Genomic DNA, 23,186 nt, shown 5'->3' with positions numbered 1-23,186 from the left:
AATGTCTGGGGGAATGGAAGTTCACCAAGCTTCATTGCAAGCTTAGAACTTTGGTGTTTCCGTTTGATTTAGCCTAGAGAGATATTGTAATCGAAACAAGTGTACTAATTATATTATTTACTCGGGAATGCTTGTAAGGAGTTATAATCAAATGGATTATGAATATCTGTGATTTATAGATGAGGTATCCTATAACTATCACATAGCGGCAAAAAGGATCGGAATTTTGTTTTAATGATTATGATTCGTTTCCAAAGTTATCTTTTAGGTAAGACGATATATTATTTTTCTTTGAGGTTAATGAATAAAAGAGCTTCAAGAAACAATCCCTACTAGGTACGTTCCACTTCCACCCATGCTTTGGACAGGTTGTTCATTATTGTTGCCTCCAAAGACCGGGAAAGTTTCTTCAAACACAAAGTACTTTTTGCTAGATGGGCTTCCCACTCTGAAAATATATATCATTATAGCACATCGGGCAATAGGACTACATGGGCTTTCAATTGCTGGACCAGCCCAATTCGCCCAGTAGTGAGCGTAACTGATTGGGTCTATTTGGGCAATTCTTTGCTGAACTTCAAAAGCCATACTCCATGGGCCCAGGCTTTATTCTTTTTCGAACTGTTTTCACCGTTTACCATTCGAATTAAGATATTGTGGCCCACTGTCTGGCCCGTGCACATTTTTGTTTTCCATTTTTTTTTGGCGTTACAGGAGTTAGTCTGGATGAGTTTGCTATACCTACCTGGTCCAATGTCCATACCATGCGTGCTATATTTTTCAGAGCTATGAAGAAAAACGCAGAACAGAAGCATTGCTTCATTTCACATTTCACTACTTGTCGTTTGCAGTTTCTTGCAGGGATCACGTTCACGTTCTGCGCTTTGAGTTGACTTAAGAGTGCTCATAAAGTCGCCATCGTTTTAGTCTTGTGAAACGAATAAAACCGGAGCATGCGCATGACCTTGCTTCTCATAGTTTGACGCCCGCTGCCAAACGAGCGAGAAGTTCGGGATTCCTTCATCGACATGGAACAAGGACAGCAAAATTTAATTTTATTGCGTATGAAGAATCTCTATTTGAGAAACTTTAAGTCTAAAACTTCAGTAAAAAAAAAGGTCCTAGCTTTTTTCATAAAAAAATAGGGAAAAGACTAGCGTATCAACTTAAAAAATCGTGTTCATAGTTTCCACTTGAGGACAATCATCAATATGAAAATCTTGACAAATAACCAAGCATTTAGTTCAAGTTGAATTCTGGTCTTCCGGCAGGGAGACAAGGTCCGCTAAACCTCATAAAACAAAAGGTACCAAGCACACCGTCATCTATTACTCCGTCGTCGAGACATTAGTGTTAAAAGGACCCACCAGTTCGCCGAGAGGGCCTAAAACTTACCACATTAATCACAAACACAAAGAAGAAAACATTGGATTTTCACTATTACATAAATAATTTTATGACACACTGCCCAAATATTAACGGAGAGGTGGTCACAAAATTTGCATGTCTCCTAAAATACCTAAGGATTTTTGGAGGCGGTCACAAAATATCCGTCTCTCAAGTTAGTATTTACGGAGACCGTCGTTTCATTTATGGAGGTGGTCACAGATTGTCTATCTTTTGAAATGTACTAGCACATCTTAAGACTAGCGTATCTTAAGAGGCCCGCATTTGATTTGAGGCGGGCAGCCTGCCCGCCTTTCTGCCTGGCTAGGAAAAGTGTTTGGGTGTATATGGGAGGGATTACACACATGCTCAAGAAATTTTTGTCACACTAACAAAAAAAATTGATAGAAACAATATTGGTCAGTGGTGCTCCTTCCCCATCAGGATGCGTCTCATTTTGTCCTCTTGTGATCTTGTCATATCCCTTAACTCGTCAGTCGTCTAGTCTCTACGTCACCTATTCCTTGTTTTGGTTTCACAAAGAAAATCTTAGCCTATTCCTTTGTTTTGGTTTCAACTTACTCGTGCACTACTCCACAACTTGCGTCTATGCATTTCTTAGCCTTTTTTTTAGAGGATGCAATTGCAGTTAGCTGCCTCGAATACTCCATGATGGAACCCAAAGAAACAACCATAGCAGGCAAGAAGCTTCTGCCGATATGCTTCCTACCCGTTTGCCTCCACCTTGTGGCCCTCACCGCCAGTGAAGATGACCAGTTCGTCTACTCCGGCTTCACCGGCAGCAACCTCATCCTCGACGGCGCTGCATCCGTCACGTCGAGCGGCCTCCTCGAGCTCACTAACGGCACGCTCCGGCAGAAAGGCCACGCCATCTACCCGACCCAGCTGCGCTTCTGGGATCAGAACACGACGACACCCGGCGGCGCCGCCGCCGGGGGGCCGTGCGGTCCTTCTCCGCCTCCTTCGTGTTCGGCATCCTCTCGGGCTACCCGGACGTGAGCGCCAACGGCATCGCGTTCTTCGTGGCTCCGACCACCGACTTCTCGTCCGAGATGGCGGCGCAGTACCTCGGCATCCTCAACGGCAGCAACAACGGCAACGCCACCAACCGCATCTTCGCGGTGGAGCTGGACACCATGAAGAACAACGAGTTCCGGGACATCAGCGATAACCACGTCGGGATCGACGTCAACAGCCTCGTCTCGGTGAACTCCACCGACGCCGGCTACTACCCCGACGGCGGCGGCGGCAGCTTACGCAGACTGACGCTGATCAGCCACGAGATGATGCAGGCGTGGGTGGACTACGACGGCGAGGCCAAGAAGATCGACGTGACCTTGGCTCCCCTGACGATGGGCAAACCTGCCAGGCCGCTGCTCTCAGCAGCGTACGACCTCTCGACGGTGATCCCGGACATGGCGTACATCGGCTTCTCGTCGTCCACGGGCTTGGTCGACTCAAGACACTACGTTCTTGGATGGAGCTTCGCCATGGATGGACCTGCGCCGGCGATCGACATCGCCAAGCTGCCAAAACTACCCCGTGAGTTCCCAAAGCCAAGATCCAAGGTCCTGGAAATCATCCTGCCAATAGCCACTGCAGCACTAGTTCTATTTGTTGGCACTGTTCTTGTTCTACTTAGGAGAAGGCAGCTAAAATACACTGAATTGAGGGAAGATTGGGAGGTTTAGTTTGGGCCGCACCGGTTCTCATACTAGGATCTATTCCGGGAGACCGATGGGTTCAAGAACAAAAATCTACTGGGAATTGGGGGATTTGGGAAAGTATACAGGGGAGTTCTCCCGGCGTCAAAATCTGAGATCGCCGTGAAGAAGGTGTCACACAACTCGAAGCAAGGCATGAAGGAATTTGTCGCCGAGATCGTTAGCATCGGGCGCATGCAGCACCCAAACCTGGTCCGGTTGCTCGGCTACTGCCGGCGAAAAGGTGAGCTACTTCTAGTCTACGAGTACATGTCCAATGGCAGCCTAGACAAGTATCTCTATTGCCAAGAGAGCAGTGCTACTCTGAATTGGGCACAGCGGCTTGGTATCATCAAGGGCATCGCGTCGGGCTTGCTCTACCTCCACGAGGAATGGGAGAAGGTCGTCGTCCACCGGGACATCAAGGCGAGCAATGTGTTACTCGACGGTGGTATGAATGGCCGATTAGGGGATTTTGGGCTTGCGATGTTGTATGACCATAGTGCCAACCCACAAACCTCACATGTTATTGGCACCATAGGATATACCTCGCCCCCGAGCTTGGTCGCACCAGCAAGGCGACCACTTTGACCGATATTTTCGCCTTTGGTGTATTTGTCCTTGAGGTCATCTGCGGGCAAAAACCCATCATGCAGGACTCAGAAGACAACCAAGTCATGCTGGTAGATTGGGTGGTGGAGCACTGGAACAAGACAACGCTAGTTGATACGGTGGATGCAAAGCTCCAAGGTGACTACAACGCTGATGAGGCATGCATGGGGCTGAAGGTAGGGTTGCTATGCTCTCATCCCTTCCCTGAAGCAAGGCCCAGCATGCGCCAGGTCCTGCAGTACCTCAATGGTGAAATGGCACTGCCGGAGCTTGTTCCGGCGCATCTGAGCTTCCAGACGCTGGCACTGATGCAAAATGAAGGGTTTGACTCATACGTCATGTCATATCCTTCGTCAATGGACAGCATCCAGAGCATTTCCGACGTTGTGCAAGAAAGATAATGTGCATATATATATGGATTTTGTATGATGTGTACACTAGCATATAGCTACCTTTTTGTTTTATATGTTGTGTATGCACACATAAATGTGCCCTTGCATGTATTTGTTGATTGTGATGGTAATATGGCAAAGGAAAAAGGTGCGTACATAAATAGCTCTGCTTTATAAATTCATTTCAGCAAAATGCAGGAGTTTTACCAAATGAACCAGCTGCTATCACGCCACAACGTCAAAGCTTTAGGTTGGCAGGCAAAGCCAAAACTACAAATGTAGTAGGACTAGGGAAGGGAGCCATAAAGTTAGCACAAGAATCTCTTGTGAAAAAAGGGTCATCGTCGCCCTCCGAGTCGGGCCTGTACTCAGGCGTTCCCAGGCCGCCGGGGGCGGGCGCCGCCACCACGGCATCCTACACGGGCGCGCCACCGCCACAGCCCCCGATGGGGCCTGTCGTGGCCGCAACAGGGCCGTGCGTGGGAGCGGGATCTGGCCCCTCCCCGCCGCCGCCGCCTGCGTCGGGCTGCTCCCCCAGGCCGCCGGGGGCAGAAGACGCCGCGGCCACCTCCTCCGGTGCGCCACAGCCCCAGCCACCGCCGAGGACAGTAGCGGCCGCAGCGAGGCCATGCATGGGGGCCGCTAGATCCAGCCCCTCCATGCCGCTGCCGGCGCCGGGCAGCGACCTGTCAGCCATGGAGGGGCTGTAACAGAACCGACCAATTATACGAAATTAAGTAAGAAAATCATCCGCCAGCGCAGACGCTTTAGCAAACTTAAGCCCGTATAACCCGGTAGTCCGTGAAATCACGAAGGATTTCAAACCAACTCATGTCCCAGCCATGATCGTAATAAGTTTAGCGGTCACCAATCACATATTACATAAAAGTTTGCATACAGATACATCAGAGTTTAAACATAGTTATTACAAAACAAGTTCGAATAAAAAAAGTAGCGGAAGTCATTTGTTTAAAACCACACACACTCACACGGAGTTCAAATATAGTGCCAGCGAATGATCATCTCCAACAAAAGCATCAGATGAGACGTAAGGAATGACCATGCCCATGGTCCTAAGCATCACCCATCGCAGGATACAGGCAGTTGATACAGTAGCCATAGTACATCTGCCCATCTGCAACAAGTGGGAATAAAACCCTGAGTACGAGAAGGTACTCAGCCAGACTTACCCGACATAACCGAAAATAAATGACACCAAGGATTATGAAGGGCTTTATAGTAGGGTAGCTGACTCATTTGCAAAAGAAGCATTTTTAGCATTTCAAGAACCTTTCTAAAAGCATTATTGCCAAGTTAATTATTATTAACCTGTCCACTAGATTTGCACCTATACTAGAGTAAACATGTGATTAAGCAGATAATGATAACCAATGATCATTAAGTAACTTCCATACCGTCATATTCATTATAACTGTCCAAGTGTTCCATAACATTTACTACGATGAAGTCACTCAAGTCAAGTGCTCACTATCCAGGAGCGATGGCGATTCGAATCGATTCCTAACCAGCTGGTGATTTATTCCTTACACAAACCTCACTCACCCGCTAAAGTGAGATATTGATCACCGAGTCAACTTTCCAGGAATCTCGAGTTTGCCAGGAACCACATGTACCCGGGGGCCGACCGACTGCACTTTGGTCTTATCATCCCGCCCCCGTTTCCTACCACACCTGCTTCGGCACAGTGCGCTGCGGGCAATCTACTCGGCCCGAAAAATCTCCCAGCTTCGCGGTCGGAAGGTACTTTATCCGGCCAGCTAAATGTAAGGCATGCGTTCAACATGACTCGAGGCCCAACAACGGTCGGTCCTTAATCGACACAGACGGAAACACTACAGTTCAAAACTCTGCAAGTCTCCGTCCGGTCTCAACTTCATTTAACACTTAGTTATACCATGACTTCATAGTCATCCAAGCAGATCCAGGTAACCACCTATAGCTCGCAGGTGACAGGAAATCACCCGACTTCTACCGGTCTAAGCCAGCTAAGCATTGACTCGACTGCGGATACCAGGGTAACAAGGATATAGTATAACAAAGGTAAACAAGGTATAATGCAGCAACGGTTGCAAACAACTCCTGAACGTAATGCATCAATTTAAAGTAAAGCATTTAATTAATTAATTGCAAACCGGGAGAAAAATGCTCCGGGGCTTGCCTCTCTCGAAGGAGCTCGGACGGTGATCGGGGCACTCCGGAAGTTCCTCAACGTCCTCCTCGTCGGCTTCTGGCACTTCCTGCTGCTGCACCTCGAGCTGCTCCTCGGGCTCCTCGGTTATGACGACTGGGTTCTCGGTTTGCGATCCTGTATGATGCAATGCGCGTAAGTGATTATGCAAACGGTGCATCGAAGGAGATGAATGCAATGGATATGTTTAAATGCAAGGTAGTCAACATCATCCACGAAACTATAATACAAGCACATGTCATCTACTGCATTCTCTTCTACTACTAATATGTTAAGTTAACCTATCTTATGAAATGCTTCAAAGATACACCAAAGCTTTACTAATTTCTTAATCACACTTAAAGCGACACTTGCTTAAACCCTAATTAATAATAGGTTTGAATAGCAACATATATTTCTGATGCTCCTAAAAATCTGAGAAAATTACAGTAGCATAATACTACTCTAAACAGACTACCATAAAAATTTCATGGCATTTGGATAAGTAAACTATCCTACACAAAAATGACAAGCTATAGCATGAAAATGAGCATGAAATTACTTTGTACTATGAAAAGTGTCAAACAACAGAATAATATTTTTCCTAGGTTCTTCATAGCATATAATGACTGTACAAAAATTACCACATGCATGTTTTATACAAAGTTTGCTCTCTATCAAAAATAACAGAAATCAGCCCTTAAAGGCACTTGAACTACACCTCAAAATTTTCCCACAGCACATACATGAAATATATTTTTCCTAGGAAGTACATGACATAAGAAGATTAACAAACTTGGAATCATATTTTTCTGAAGCCTATATATTTTTCTACATATTTTTCAAGTTATCAGCAATATTCAAGATTAAATAAAATCCTATAGAAAAGTATATCAAAAATGACATGCAATAATTTTTCCAAGTAGATCTGGTAATAAGGAACCTAGAAAAATTTGTTTCAACAAATTTGGAGCAACTTTGAGTATCCTAAATATTTTGCAAACCATTTCTGTTTTCAAATAAAAATGAATAATTCGAAACAAATCATTTAAATGCCTACTGGGCCGGCCTGCGGAATGGAACTGGCCCACGGCCATCACCGGCCTGTGCGGCCCAAGCGCGAGGGAGGGGGAGTCGGCCTGGCTCGGGGCTCGGCCCACGGCCACTTGGCCTGGCCAGCTGAGGCAGAGCGCCATGCCGGAGCGCGCGCTGGCGCGACGGCGGGGCTCGGCCAGCGGCCGCCGGCCGTCTCCGGCCACGGCAGCGCCAGTGAGCGAGCGCAGGAGACGCGCGAGGAGAAGGAGAGCTCGGTCGGGTAGCTAGGCGAGGCTGGAGGGGAGAAGGAAGACGGATTCCACGGCGGCCGTGCACAGCGGCGCCATGGCCGTCGGCGGCGAGACGTGGGGAGGCTTACCCAGGGCTCGGAAGGCGGAGCAAGCTCGCGCGTGAGCCAAAGGGAGGCGAGGCGGAGCTGCGGGCGCGACGAATTGAAGAATGGCTCGGTGGTGAGGGAGTTAGACGCCGGCGGAGCTCGGGGCTCGCGGCGAGGGGGCGGAGGGAGGAAAAGCAGCGCGGGAGGAGTGGGGGCAGAGCGCGTGCGGCTGGTAGCAGGGCGCGCTCCTCTTCAAGTCCGCCAGTGCGCTGCGCGGTCAGGGCTAGCCGGGCGCGTGGCGGACACGCGGCGGGCGTCGCCTGACGCGCTCGGGACGTGGCGCGGCGACGGGCACGGCGCGCGGGAGAAGAAGGCGCGGCGCGCGGAGGCAGGCTGGGCGCGGCGCGGTGCTGGGCTGGGCCGAGCGGGGCGAGGCGCGCGCGGCGCTGGAGGCTCGCTGGGCCGGCTTTGATGGCGGGCCAGAAGCGAGGCGGCGGCCCGCTAAAACAGAGAACACCCTTTTTAATTTCCATTTTCAATAAATTTTCAAATAACAGTTTTCAAATATTATTTTGAGCACGAAAATGACCTCTTTTGAAAATGTACCAAAAATGAAAGTTGTTTAGAATTAAATTCCCTACAACTTTGCTTTTATGACCAAAGTCCAATTCTATCTAGATTTTAAATTATAGAATCAACGTTAAATTTTAACTCAAAACCCTAATTTTGGGAAATTACTTTGGAAGTAGAATTTTAAATTAATTTGAATACAAACCTTGCTCCAAAAATTGTGCTAAACAATTCTAGATGATTTACAAGCATAACCAACAATTTCTACTCAACTAGCAAGCAAGAATCAGAGCAAAACAACTCTAATAAGTGTATGCATCATTTACTTTTCACAAACATGTTTCGTATGTTTCGAAGTAATGTTTCAGTTGTTATATGCAAGATCATGCATGTAGGATTAGGATGCTTGATGATGCATGACATGTATGATTAGCAGTGCCTAGATGCAGGCATAACACCGGGGTGTTACAGCCCTCCCCCCTTATAAAAATCTCGTCCCGAGATTTGGGTTACGAACCATTTGTTATAAAATTCTTCATAAGCTTTTTGTAGATACTCTCCTGTTTCCCAAGTTGCATCTCCCTCATCATGATGATCCCACTGTATCTTGTAAGTTTTCACCACACTATTCCGAGTAGCACGTTCCTTAGTGTCTAACACTCGGACTGGTTGCTCACGATACACCAAATCTGATTTGAGTTGAATACCTCGAGGTTCTATTCTTTCCTCCGGAACACGCAAACATTTCTTGAGATGTGATACATGGAAAACTGGGAAAACTGTACTCATTGTCTCAGGTAACTCTAACTTGTAGGCTACCGGACCTCTTTGTTCCAAGATCTTGTATGGTCCTACGAATCTTGCGGCAAGCTTTCTTCGGATTCCAAACCTTTTCTTCTTCATTGGTGTGACTTTCAGATAAACATAATCACCAACTTCAAACACAAGGGGTCTCCTTCTTTTGTCCGCATAGCTTTTCTGACGTGATTGGGCAGCTTTCATATTCTGCTGAATAATCTGAACTCTCTTCTCGGCTTCTTCTACAAAGTCAATGCCATAATACCTTCTATCTCCAGGTTCGACCCAATTCAATGGTGTTCTACATTTTCTACCATATAAAGCTTCGAATGGGGCCATCTTGATGCTTTCTTGATAGCTATTATTATAAGAAAACTCAGCTAACGGTAACCATGACTCCCATGATCCCTTGGAAGACAATACACAGGCTCTCAACATATCCTCCAAAACAGCATTTACTCGTTCAGTCTGACCATCTGTCTGAGGATGATAAGCGGTACTGCGAATCAAACTAGTTCCTAAGCCTTTGTGTAAATGTTCCCAAAAATGAGCCGTGAACTGTGAGCCTCTATCAGATATTATGGTCTTTGGTATACCATGCAACCTCACAATTTCTGCGACGTACTTTTCGGCATATTGAGGTGGTCGATAAGTGGTTTTGACAGGTAGGAAATGAGCGGTCTTTGTAAGACGATCCACAATTACCCAAATTGAATCATGTCCTTTTTGAGTAGTGGGCAAACCCGTGATAAAATCCATACTGATATCGTCCCACTTCCAACTAGGGACTGATAAGGGTTGCAACATACCGGCAGGTTTCATGTGAATGGCTTTCACTCGACAACATGTGTCACATCTGGCAACATATGCTGTAATTTCTTTCTTCATTTTGGTCCACCAATAGCGAGATCTTAGTTCTTGATACATCTTACTACTTCCAGGATGGATAGATAGCTTAGACAGGTGAGCTTCATCCATGAGTTTATTCCTAAGCTCTCGATCCTTGGGAACCACAAGACGGTTGTCAAACCACAACACGCCCTGTTCATCCACTTTAAAGTGTTGAGACGGCTTTTCTTTTATTTTCTCTTTGATGTGGAATATCCCCTTGTCAGTTTTCTGGCCTTCTATTATCTTACTCTCCAACGAGCAACTAATCTGAATACTATGTAACACAGCAGGATGCATTAGATCGAATCCATCTTCAAGTAATGGCTGCACAGTCAAGTAATGTGACTTCCTGCTCAAAGCATCTGCCACTACATTGGCTTTACCAGGATGATATTGCACATTCAAGTTGTAATCTTTGATCAATTCCAACCATCTACGCTGTCTCATGTTTAGCTCTGGTTGGGTAAAGATATACTTAAGACTCTTGTGATCCGTGAAAATATTGCACACATTACCAAGTAGATAATGTCTCCAAATTTTTAGGGCGTGCACAACTGCAGCAAGTTCAAGATCATGTGTTGGGTAGTTGACCTCGTGCTTTCTCAATTGACGTGATGCATAAGCTATGACTCTCCTTTCTTGCATAAGAACACAACCCAATCCAGTTTTAGATGCGTCGCAAAACACATCAAATGGTTTCTCTATATCTGGTTGTGCTAGAACAGGAGCAGTGGTCAACAGTTTCCGCAAAGTGTGGAAAGCTGCTTCACACTCCTCTGTCCACACAAACTTGTGATCCTTCTGTAGGAGACTCGTCATCGGTTTGGCGATCTTTGAGAAATCTGGTATAAAGCGACGGTAATAACCCGCTAGTCCTAAGAAACTTCTAATCTCAGGAACTGAGGTCGGTGCTTTCCAATTCATAACTTCTTGCACCTTACTTGGATCGACTGAAACTCCATTCTCTGACAGAATGTGACCAAGGAAAGGAACTTCCTTCAACCAGAATTCGCATTTGCTAAACTTAGCATACAATTGATGATCTCTAAGTCTGGTCAAGACAGTTCTCAGATGCTCTTCGTGATCTTTCTCATTCTCGGAGTACACCAGAATGTCATCGATGAATACTACCACAAACTTATCCAATTCTGGCATGAAAACTGTATTCATCAAGAACATAAAATATGCGGGAGCATTTGTCAAGCCAAAAGACATGACAAGATACTCATACAACCCGTATCTGGTGGAAAAGGCAGTTTTTGGTATATCCTGTGGCCTAATCTTAATCTGATGATAACCGGATCTCAAATCTATTTTTGAGAACACCTTGGCCTTGGATAATTGGTCAAACAGAACATCAATATGTGGCAAGGGATATTTATTCTTGACGGTCACAGCATTGAGTGGCCTATAATCTACGCACATTCTCAACGTGCCCTCTTTCTTCTTCTTCACAAACAAAGCTGGACATCCCCATTCAGACTTGCTTGGCCGAATAAACCCCTTTTTCGACAAATCTTCTAATTGCTTCTTTAGCTCAGCTAACTCATCGGGAGGCATCCGATAGGGTCCTTCTTGAAATCGGAGCTGTTCCGGGGACTAGCTCAATTCCAAACTCAATCTCCCTATCTGGCGGAAGACCAGGTAGCTCATCCGGGAATACGTCCGGGAATTCACACACTACCGGAATCTGATGAATAGGAATGACTGCCGTAGCGCATGTAACACTTATAAGGTCTGTTCTTCTAGGCAATGGTACTTGGAAAGTACCCTCACCCTAGGGGATCCTTAAGGGTAAGTACTCGACTTCCAGTATCTATGACTGCTCCCCAATCCTTCATCCAATTCATCCCTATAATGACATCCAAGACTAACCCAGGCATAACTATCAAGTTCACTCGGAACTTCCTGCTACCTAATTCAAGGGTTGCCCCTCGAACCATCCGGTTGGTCAAAACATCAGCCCCTGCTGAACTTATACGGTAACCATAACCCAATTCTGTGCATAGTTGTTCATGTTTCTGTGCAAATGCTTGACTCATAAAAGAATGCGATGATCCAGAATCAAATAGAACAACTGCAGGGTTTTCATTGACAGTAAACTTACCAGCAGTGACGGGCTCTCCCTCTGGAATTTCATCCACTGTTGTACTGTGCACTCTAGCATTATAAGTCTGCTGCTTCTTCTTGGGCGGGTATGGACAAAACCTCGAGAAATGACCGGGTTGATCACAGTTATAGCAGGGTCCTCTCACTGTCCCGGCAGATCCCACAGCTCCCTTGGAACTGCCTTGTACCGCAGTTGCGGCTGCTTTGTTGGGCTTGTACTGCCATCTTGTACGGCTTTTGAGGTCCACGGAAATTCTGGCTTCTTGGCTGAGGTGGCCTGAATCTAGCGCCAGGTGCCGATGGGCGATAAGGAGGACGACCTCCCATAGGTGCTCTAGCTTGAGACGGCCCACCTTCGAAGGCTCTCTTGCGTGTCTTGGCTGCGGTGCTGGCGTTGTTATTCTTCTCCTGCTTCAGACAGTCACTGATGAAGTCGTTGAATCTGACGCGGTTGTTGGTACCAACATGCTTCATCATTTTTGGATTGAGACCCCTCTTAAAACTGGCTATCCTTTTGGCATCTGTGTCAACCATGTCGGGAGCATAGCGACACAAGTTGTTGAAGGCATGCAGGTATTGCGTCACGGTTTTGGTACCCTGGTTCAATGCCAGAAACTCTCCCAACTTCATTTCAGTCAGCCCGGGTGGAATATAGACTCCACGGAAGGCCTCAGCAAACTCTCTCCAAGAAATCTGAGCATTTGGAGGGAAGGTGGTGCGATGGTGCTTCCACCACATTCCCGCCGGTCCTTGCAATTGAAGTGCAGCATACTCCGTTTTCAGAACCTCAGTCATCCTCAACACACGGAATTTATCTTCCATCGTGTTGATCCATTCCTCAGCAGTCGAGTGGCTCTGTGGCTTCCTTGAATACGGGTGGCCTGGTGTCCATGAAATCTTTGAAGCTGCTATACTGGTTTACTCCCATGCCACCAGCCTTGATTGTTACCACGTTGCACGTTGTTGGCTATGGTGCGCAGAAAATCTTCCATGTTCTTCTGGGATTGTTCCGTATTGCGCTGACTCCCGAGCAGCTGTGCGAGAAACATCTCGGGGGTAAACGGGGGAGGAGGTGGCAAATGCGGTTCATGGGGAGGCTCATTGTTGTTGCCATGATTTCCTCCACCACCACCAGTCCCTGAACCGTTAGCACCGGGCTCAGCGGCTTCATACGTGGTTCGGCGAGTGTTTGTCATCTGCATATTTCAGCAACAAGTAACTGATTGAGTGAAGCTGTAATAATTGCGAGTGAAGGAAAAACTTATGCCGTACTGAATTTACTGGAGAGAATAAATTCATACAATAAAACAGAGGCACAACAATCGCAATTCCAATTAAAACAACAGCACTTAATCGGATTACTTAAACGGCAAACATCGCGTCCATACAATCACATTGCCAGCATACATACACTGGACTTTTTATGCGTTCAGATATCGCATTCGAAAATCAAGTTCCAACCACATGCCAAGTCTCATACGTTCGAAGCAACATACGATAGATTACATGCCAACAAAAGAAAGGTCATCGCGACAAGACCTAGATACTAGCGCAAGGCAACTAGCCTACTCCTCGGGGCCATCGTCGGGATCGGAGACGTCACCATCGCCTCCAGGTGAAACTACAGGCTCGTTCTGGTTGTCGTCGTCGATGTCCATGCCAGCGGCATTCGGTGGAGCATATGGGCCAACCCCATTGTAGAGCGCGTGAAACTCCTCGTGCAGGTTGCCGTTGTATTCCTCTAGCTCATCGACTCTCTGCAACAGAAGGTTTCTTGCGTTCCAGGCTTCATTCCTTTCCTGAACCAACTGTCCAATCATGCGGTCTGCATTGTTGTTGGCTTGAGTCAACGTATGCACTCGCTGCATAGCTCTATCACCTCTCTCAACCGCCTGATCTCGCTGTAAGTTCATATCAGCCAACTGCTCCTGCAAGCTAGCTATGGCTCGTGCCTGTCTCTTCTTCTGCTTCTTCCCTTTGAGCTTATCCTCACTACGCAAGCCAGTCAAAGTCCAGTAGGTACTCTCGAGACCCTCATACGCTCTGATGGCGGCGAACATAGCACTCATTGCCTGGTTGTCGCTAGCCTGTCCCTCAGCTGGACCTCTGACTAATGCGCTTCCTTGAGGCTGAACCCAAATGGCATCACGAGGATCATCCCTAGGAAAAGTACCAGCTAAAGCTGCTGCAAGCTCACTGGGAAATCTGCTCATAATGTCCCTGATGACACGGAAGGCTGCTCCCTCTGCACCCTCAGCTGGAGTGCGACCCTCAAACTCCAAATGCCAACCATCCCAATCTGGAGCATCACCAAGAGCAGGAACCGTGATCTCCACCACTGCAAGTCCATCATCTGCTAACTGGCTCTCATTCCAAGAGTACACCGGCTCTTGACCCTCTGGGTACCCCACATCATGGAGCACTCTCCAAAGCAAAGTCGGCATGCCAAACTCGCTCAAGAAGGTGTCCGTGGTGCGGTGCTCCCTTAGGGCCAACGGACGTCGGGGTGCTCTTCCTCCGGTGGACTTACGGGCGGTCTGCTTCGTGCGGGCCATCTGTAGCAAAAGTTCTCTTATTACTTCGGGGAAACATATTTTAGGTGATACAACTTTTATCAAAATGAGATAATCAATTTATAAGGGGAGGAATGCATGAGATGAATGAAATGCACAAGTAACATGATGTATGTACGGGTCGTACGTTCTCACAAACTTAGGAAATAAATAATTTCTAACGACTAATTCGGTGGCATACAACGATCTCTCAATACGTAGCTAATACGTTCTACACGATAGCGCTTGTTATGTACCTGCAGAAGATTCATTTCAGCCCAATTCCCAATGAATGCATAAAGCAGTAAAATTTTATCTACACGCTCTACACGAATCCCCAGATACGTGTACAACGGTAGTAACTACCCGAACCATCGTCCTATTGACGGCATCGCCTCAACAGACGGAAGACCCATACATGAGATACCTTTGTAAAACATGCGTAGAACATGTAATTACTCCAGCATCATATAAGCATTCACCCTAGATCGGCGGTGTATCCGATCATGCTCTCACAACTCACACTTACCGAGGCGTAGAGGCAAATGATCCATTCATTACCACTCAAACAAGTGGCACTCATACAATAGCACGCCGTATGAGCGACGAAAGAGAAATATGATGCAAGAACCCCAGTCAGTACTTAATTAAGCCACCTAAAGTCCTTAACTGGGCATAAAGGATATGATCACTGGCACACTTTATAGTTTAAAATCACGTTTTTCAAATGCCTTTTTGTTTTAAATACACTTGTGAACAGTAACACGCTAAACCATGCTCTGATACCAGCTGTAACAGAACCGACCAATTATACGAAATTAAGTAAGAAAATCATCCGCCAGAGCAGACGCTTTAGCAAACTTAAGCCCGTATAACCCGGTAGTCCGTGAAATCACGAAGGATTTCAAACCAACTCATGTCCCAGCCATGATCGTAATAAGTTTAGCGGTCACCAATCACATATTACATAAAAGTTTGCATAACAGATACATCAGAGTTTAAACATAGTTATTACAAAACAAGTTCGAATAAAAAGTAGCGGAAGTCATTTGTTTAAAACCACACACACTCACACGGAGTTCAAATATAGTGCCAGCGAATGATCATCTCCAACAAAAGCATCAGATGAGACGTAAGGAATGACCATGCCCATGGTCCTAAGCATCACCCATCGCAGGATACAGGCAGTTGATACAGTAGCCATAGTACATCTGCCCATCTGCAACAAGTGGGAATAAAACCCTGAGTACGAGAAGGTACTCAGCCAGACTTACCCGACATAACCGAAAATAAATGACACCAAGGATTATGAAGGGCTTTATAGTAGGGGTAGCTGACTCATTTGCAAAAGAAGCATTTTTAGCATTTCAAGAACCTTTCTAAAAGCATTATTGCCAAGTTAATTATTATTAACCTGTCCACTAGATTTGCACCTATACTAGAGTAAACATGTGATTAAGCAGATAATGATAACCAATGATCATTAAGCAACTTCCATACCTGTCATATTCATTATAACTGTCCAAGTGTTCCATAACATTTACTACGATGAAGTCACTCAAGTCAAGTGCTCACTATCCAGGAGCGATGGCGATTCGAATCGATTCCTAACCAGCTGGTGATTTATTCCTTACACAAACCTCACTCACCCGCTAAAGTGAGATATTGATCACCGAGTCAACTTTCCAGGAATCTCGAGTTTGCCAGGAACCACATGTACCCGGGGGCCGACCGACTGCACTTTGGTCTTATCATCCCGCCCCCGTTTCCTACCACACCTGCTTCGGCACAGTGCGCTGCGGGCAATCTACTCGGCCCGAAAAATCTCCCAGCTTCGCGGTCGGAAGGTACTTTATCCGGCCAGCTAAATGTAAGGCATGCGTTCAACATGACTCGAGGCCCAACAACGGTCGGTCCTTAATCGACACAGACGGAAACACTACAGTTCAAAACTCTGCAAGTCTCCGTCCGGTCTCAACTTCATTTAACACTTAGTTATACCATGACTTCATAGTCATCCAAGCAGATCCAGGTAACCACCTATAGCTCGCAGGTGACAGGAAATCACCCGACTTCTACCGGTCTAAGCCAGCTAAGCATTGACTCGACTGCGGATACCAGGGTAACAAGGATATAGTATAACAAAGGTAAGCAAGGTATAATGCAGCAACGGTTGCAAACAACTCCTGAACGTAATGCATCAATTAAAGTAAAGCATTTAATTAATTAATTGCAAACCGGGAGAAAAATGCTCCGGGGCTTGCCTCTCTCGAAGGAGCTCGGACGGTGATCGGGGCACTCCGGAAGTTCCTCAACGTCCTCCTCGTCGGCTTCTGGCACTTCCTGCTGCTGCACCTCGAGCTGCTCCTCGGGCTCCTCGGGTATGACGACCGGGTTCTCGGTTTGCGATCCTGTATGATGCAATGCGCGTAAGTGATTATGCAAACGGTGCATCGAAGGAGATGAATGCAATGGATATGTTTAAATGCAAGGTAGTCAACATCATCCACGAAACTATAATACAAGCACATGTCATCTACTGCATTCTCTTCTACTACTAATATGTTAAGTTAACCTATCTTATGAAATGCTTCAAAGATACACCAAAGCTTTACTAATTTCTTAATCACACTTAAAGCGACACTGGCTTAAACCCTAGTTAATAATAGGTTTGAATAGCAACCTATATTTCTGATGCTCCTAAAAATCTGAGAAAATTACAGTAGCATAATACTACTCTAAACAGACTACCATAAAAATTTCATGGCATTTGGATAAGTAAACTATCCTACACAAAAATGACAAGCTATAGCATGAAAATGAGCATGAAATTACTTTGTACTATGAAAAGTGTCAAACAACAGAATTAATATTTTTCCTAGGTTCTTCATAGCATATAATGACTGTACAAAAATTACCACATGCATGTTTTATACAAAGTTTGCTCTCTATCAAAAATAACAGAAATCAGCCCTTAAAGGCACTTGAACTACACCTCAAAATTTTCCACAGCACATACATGAAATATATTTTCCTAGGAAGTACATGACATAAGAAGATTAACAAACTTGGAATCATATTTTTCTGAAGCCTATATATTTTTCTACATATTTTTCAAGTTATCAGCAATATTCAAGATTAAATAAAATCCTATAGAAAAGTATATCAAAAATGACATGCAATAATTTTTCCAAGTAGATCTGGTAATAAGGAACCTAGAAAAATTTGTTTCAACAAATTTGGAGCAACTTTGAGTATCCAAATATTTTGCAAACCATTTCTGTTTTCAAATAAAAATGAATAATTGAAACAAATCATTTAAATGCTACTGGGCCGGCCTGCGGAATGGAACTGGCCCACGGCCATCACCGGCCTGCGCGGCCCGAGCGCGGGGGAGAGGAGACGGCCCATCAGGGCGTCAGCCCCCGGCCTGGCTCGGCCTGGCCAGCCGAGGCAGAGCGCCATGCCGGAGCGCGCGCTGGCGCGACGGCGGGGCTCGGCCAGCGGCCGGCGGCCGTCTCCGGCCACGGCAGCGCCAGTGAGCGAGCGCAGGAGACGCGCGAGGAGAAGGAGAGCTCGGTCGGGTAGCTAGGCGAGGCTGGAGGGGAGAAGGAAGACGGATTCCACGGCGGCCGTGCACAGCGGCGCCATGGCCGTCGGCGGCGAGACGTGGGGAGGCTTACCCAGGGCTCGGAAGGCGGAGCAAGCTCGAGCGTGAGCCAAAGGGAGGCGAGGCGGAGCTGCGGGCGCGACGAATTGAAGAATGGCTCGGTGGTGAGGGAGTTAGACGCCGGCGGAGCTCGGGGCTCGCGGCGAGGGCGGAGCTCGGGCTCGCGGCGAGGGCGGAGGGAAAAGCAGCGCGGGAGGAGTGGGGGCAGAGCGCGTGCGGCTGGCAGCAGGGCGCGCTCCTCTTCAAGTCCGCCAGTGCGCTGCGCGGTCAGGGCTAGCCGGGCGCGTGGCGGACACGCGGCGGGCGTCGCCTGACGCGCTCGGGACGTGGCGCGGCGACGGGCACGGCGCGCGGGAGAAGAAGGCGCGGCGCGCGGAGGCAGGCTGGGCGCGGCGCGGTGCTGGGCTGGGCCGAGCGAGGCGAGGCGCGCGCGGCGCTGGAGGCTCGCTGGGCCGGCTTTGATGGCGGGCCAGAAGCGAGGCGGCGGCCCGCTAAAACAGAGAACACCCTTTTTAATTTCCATTTTCAATAAATTTTCAAATAACAGTTTTCAAATATTATTTTGAGCACGAAAATGACCTCTTTTGAAAATGTACCAAAAATGAAAGTTGTTTAGAATTAAATTCCCTACAACTTTGCTTTTATGACCAAAGTCCAATTCTATCTAGATTTTAAATTATAGAATCAACGTTAAATTTTAACTCAAAACCCTAATTTTGGGAAATTACTTTGGAAGTAGAATTTTAAATTAATTTGAATACAAACCTTGCTCCAAAAATTGTGCTAAACAATTCTAGATGATTTACAAGCATAACCAACAATTTCTACTCAACTAGCAAGCAAGAATCAGAGCGAAACAACTATAATAAGTGTATGTAACATTTACGTTTCACAAACATGTTTCGTACGTTTCGAAGAAATGTTTCAGTTGTTATACGCAAGATCATGCATGTAGGATTAGGATGCTTGATGATGCATGACATGTATGATTAGCAGTGCCTAGATGCAGGCATAACACCGGGGTGTTACAGGGGCCTGGGGAGGTTGTGGGGGTATTGTCCCCGGTATCCACGAGACAAGATATGGGCCACACCATCAGAGGTGGCCCAGCCCACAAGATCAAGACGTGCATGGCACTGTTTGACGTGCACCGTAAGATATTGTATAGTACCAAATAGGATACTTTCCTTGTAACCCTACCCCTGCAGAGTATATAAGGAGAGACAGAGGTCCCCTAGTGGACATCGATCTACATGGTCATCCAGATCAATACAATACACCAAAGACACAGGACGTAGGGTATTACGTCGATCAGACGGTCCGAACCTGTCTAAATCGCTCTCTGCGCCTTGTGTCACCATTCGGTTCCTGATTACGCGCACCTCCACCGATCAATCTATCATCGCGGGATACCCCTCGGTGGACTGCCGAGCATCTTTTGTCGATAGTTGGCACGCCAGAGGACTAGCTATATGCCCGACAAGCTATATGCCTAAACCGCGCCCAAACACCAGGATGACAAGCAAGCAGAAAAGGAGTCCGTGTAATCTACAGAGCGATGACAGGCAAGACCGATTGCCAAAAGTCATACGAAGCTAATTAAAGTAATTAAGGTACAAAGGGCATCTACATGGAAACCAAGTACATATTGCTAAGGCACTTGCATGCACGCATGCACATACGCATCGTCTCCAGGAGCATGCAAGGGCCGACTCTGCGCATACACGTACGCCAAACAAAGGAGGTTTTGGACTGCATCTCGCTTCGGTTGGACACGCCCGAGGTCTTCGCTTCTTCGCGTGGATTGACTCCGTCAGTCTTCGACGTCGCCCGGACTCCTAACTCCGACCACCTGTCACGTCGCAATGATGATCGTCACGAAGAACAGCGCTGTGACAACCGCGACCTCCGCCATGATGACAGTTCGGAAAGCTCGAGCGCCGGGCAATTTCGTCAACGCCGACCAGATAGCGCCATACGCCGCCGACCAGACGTTCTGTTTAAAGCTAAGTCACGCTTTAATATTTTTCTAAATATTCTCCAATCTTCATATATCGTCATGATGGTTCTCCGAGCTGTTTTCTCCATGTTTGCTCTCCAAATGATTTTCTTTCATGTATACCATCTTAAAAGATGACATACAGCTAAGTCTAAGACGAACCCCCGAACAGTCATGTTGACGCTCGGATGTTCCCAGAGACGGCCCTGTCTCCGGCTCCTCCCTACACGTGCACGAGCGTCTACCCTCTGCGTTATGGGTGGTCGGCAGCGGCTCCTTAGCAACGCTTTGTTCTTGCTACACGCACACAGGTTCCGCGCTCCGCGTTATGGTTAACGGGCTAGCTAGGGCTGGAGACTCAGCTACACACTAATCAGTCGGGCGGTTTATATTAAATATAAATACATCTTCACACCAACTAATCGCCGAGCTGCATACGCTATTTCATCGCCATTGCTGATTTTTCTTCGAAGTTCATATATTTTTATATCATGTACTACCCGTTCTACATATTTGTATTGTAGGATCATCGTCCAGGTGATCGGACCACCTGGTGCTCGGACTTCTTCATCGATCAACTGGTCGGACCGCTAGGTTCATGGACTTCATCGTCGACCAGTTCATCAGACTGTTCGCTGGTCGCTTCTACTCAATGCTCACTTCGCCACTGACCAGTTGACCAGACTGTTCGTCGCTCGTGCTTCATCGCCGGCTACGTCGGGGGCTCCTCGGTGCTCGAACATCGCCAGATACGCCGGGGACTCCTTGGTGCTCGGACATCGCCAGCTATGTCGGTTACTCCTCGGCGCTCAGATTCTTCGTGCTCGAGGACTAAGTGGGCACACTTCACCCCACTTCACCTTGCAGACATCGCCAGCTACACTGGGGACTCCTCGGTGCTCGGACATCGCCAGCTACACTGGGGACTCCTCGGTGCTAGGACATCGTCAGCTACGCCGGGGACTCCTCGGTGCTCGGACATCGCCAGCTACACTGGGGACTCCTCGGTGCTCGGACGTCGCCAGCTACGCCGGGACTCCTCGGTGCTCGGATATCGCTAGCTACGCCGAGGACTCCTCGGTGCTCGGACATCACCAGCTACGTCGGGGACTCTTCGGTGCTCGGACATCGCCAGCTACGCCGAGGACTCCTCGGTGCTCGGACATCACCAGCTACGTCGGGGGACTCCTCGGTGCTCGGACATCGCCAGCTACGCCGGGGACTCCTCGGCGCTCGGACATCGCCAGCTACGCCGGGGACTCCTCGGTGCTCGGACATCGCCAGCTACATCGGGGACTCCCTCGATGGTCGGATCTTGCTACACCTCATCGGTGTGCTATCAAGCTGCTCCATGCGGTTCGGATCAGGGTGCTGATCTTGGGCAGCACATCTGGGGTCTTGATACGCGCATGTTAGACGACGTCGGCAAGCTTTCAGACTTCTTTTTCTTTGACCCTGCTACAAGATTCATTCTTCATCTTCCAGTAGGCTCGAGGACTAAGTGGGCACACTACACCTTACGGTGAATGTGCGCTTTTCAATTTAGGGCTCCGCCTATGGACTGGTTGCCTGTTCGGCCGGTCTCCTGCCTTTCTTCTACTTTCTGACCCTGACACCACATGACTACGTCACCTACTGTCAGGCTCGGGGACTAGCTGTGGGGGTATGGCCCCCGGTATCCACAAGACAAGACATGGGCTGCACCATCAGAGGTGGCCCAGCCCACAAGATCAAGGCGTGCACGGCACTGTTTGACGTGCACCGTAAGATATTGTATTGTACCAAATAGAATACTTTCCTTGTAATCCTACCCCTCCAGAGTATATAAGGAGAGGCAGGGGTCCCCTAGTGGACATCGATCTACATGGTCATCCAGATCAATACAATACACCAAAGACACAGGACGTAGGGTATTACGTCGATCAGACGGCCCAAACCTGTCTAAATCGCTATCTCTGCGCCTTTTATCACCATACTATTACTGATTACGCGCACCTCCACCGATCAATCTAATATCGTGAGATACCCCTCGGTGGACTGTCGAGCATCTTTTGTCGACAGAGGTGTGCTCATCTCTGGGGACAACGTCCCATCAGCCACAACCTGTCTCGCCAACGCCAGCCACCCCAAGCTCCTACCTTTCGCCGGACGCGGCTCCTTTCTACCCAGTCTCCGGTGGGTGCACCAAATGATGCCGGTGGGCGAGCGATGATGGTGGTGAGTCCGACGGCGACCACCCCACAACCTACCTGGACGCTGCTCGTCCCCCGGCGAAGGCAGTCACTGCGCCCGACGCAAGCGCCTAGGTTCGCCCCGTCGCGGTTGTGGGCAATGGTGGAGCCGACCCTAGCCGAAAGGGACCTAGCCGGAGGCGAAGGAAGTGCAGCAAGCCACGCCCACAGCTGTTGTGCGGCATGCCTGCTCGGCCAGTGGATGGCCATGTCCATACCCGCCAACGCCTCGGCCGCCATGGACGGGTCTCCGCCCCCAACGCCAATGGGTGGCGTGAGATCCTCCCCCGGTAGGAGACGGGACCTACAGCCGCCTCAGCTGAGCCTCACCATGGCCCAAAGCAGCTTCCGCAGGCCCGAAAGATCCTAGCAGAGTTTTCACGGCAGATGCTTAAACTGCCTCTCCTACTCGCACCTAGTAGCGACGGTGTTGAGGTGCTCGAGGTCGGGGCGAAAGCTTGGATGACGACGTCTGCAGACGCCGTTCCCTCCTTGGAGGTGTCCTTTCCTACCTCTCCTCCTGTCGTACTAGATGTTCTAGGTGAAAACCTTCCCTTTGCAGGCTACATTGTCGGCGCTTTTAGCGTCATTTCCTCCTTGGAGGCATTGATAGGAGTTCCAGTTCCGCGGTCGTTCCTTTGCCTTCTGGACATGGTGGTGTCCCAAGTTGTGCTGTCTGGAGTCGCCAGGCA

At 48.1% G+C, this 23,186-nt stretch overlaps 1 pseudogene; it reads left to right on the top strand.

Moving 5' to 3' along the window:
* Positions 1-1,934: 1,934 nt before the first annotated feature.
* LOC136541400 (L-type lectin-domain containing receptor kinase SIT2-like) lies at positions 1,935-4,123 on the top strand (annotated as a pseudogene).
* Positions 4,124-23,186: the final 19,063 nt, after the last annotated feature.

This window comes from Miscanthus floridulus, chromosome 3, assembly GCF_019320115.1.
Source record: "Miscanthus floridulus cultivar M001 chromosome 3, ASM1932011v1, whole genome shotgun sequence".
Lineage (NCBI taxonomy): Eukaryota > Viridiplantae > Streptophyta > Magnoliopsida > Poales > Poaceae > Miscanthus > Miscanthus floridulus.
The sequence above is the reverse complement of the archived record's forward strand: the minus strand, read 5'-3'. Positions and strand labels throughout refer to the sequence as shown.